Raw genomic sequence first — 1,064 nt, forward strand, 5'->3', positions numbered from 1 at the left:
CAAGGTAAAAACTGAGTTGTAATCGTGTTTATCTTCCTTTCTTAGGTTTTCTTTCAAGAAAATGAGGTTTCAAATGAAAAATGGGTGAAAACCCGAGATGAAACCGATTCTTGCATGATCAAGTGATGTATACGGGTTATACAAAGGATCTTGGTCCAAGAAATGAGTTAAACGAGTCAAAAACGAATTTTTACGGTTAAAATCTTTGTTTTTATATCATAACCGTAACCATGAAAGAAATGGCTTGATCGTGAGAATAACTTGCTTGGTATTGTGGTATGTTGTTTGTAGGCTCTGTATTTAGTGGTAGATAAGGCGGAAAGATGAGTTTGTAGCTTGTAGTGGCGGAAAACGAAAGGTATATTCGGTTTTTGTCGGTGTATGTGTTTTTGGACAGATTGTTGGTCGTTTAGAGTTAGGTCACGAAATTTTACAGAGGTGTTAAACACATGGAAATATGAGTTCTGTGAATTTTTGGTAATTTTTGGATGAAGGATGAATATCTGGTGAATTTAATGCTCAGTTTTGCCCAAAAATGGTGAAAAATAGTTAAATATCATGAAAAATTCTGGAAAATTGTGGATAAGGTTTTCATATCATGTATAAGTCACACACAAAATTTGAGGTCCGTTGGAGAAGTCTAAGTAGGCTTTTCGGTTAAACGAGTTCTAGGGATTTCTAGCTCGGTTTTAGTAAAAATGGCATTTAAAAGAAGATTTTGGTTTTGGAAAAATTACAGGGGACTATGTGGATGGCAGGGGACATCCAGGAGAAATTTGGGATTTTTCTAAGATCGTTTGGTATTTAAGACATATTTAGTGTTTAAATGGTGTTTAAAAATAGATAAGTAAATTTTAAATATAAGAATTAATTCTGGGAATATTTTTATAAAATTCCCCACTGTTAAAAAGTGATTTGTGCAAAATTTCAAGATCCGAGAGTAAACGGACATTTATTTGTGCTAAATGGAACTTAAAAACAAACTTTTAAAGTTTAAAACGAGTAAACGGCAAAGTTCGCCTAAGCGAGCTGACTGGTGTTTGAAAACCTTAAAAATGGATGAT

Source organism: Bidens hawaiensis, unplaced genomic scaffold (genome assembly GCF_021521415.1).
Source record: "Bidens hawaiensis isolate Kalapana, Puna unplaced genomic scaffold, B.hawaiensis_p1.1 tig00071205_1, whole genome shotgun sequence".
Classification (NCBI taxonomy): domain Eukaryota; kingdom Viridiplantae; phylum Streptophyta; class Magnoliopsida; order Asterales; family Asteraceae; genus Bidens; species Bidens hawaiensis.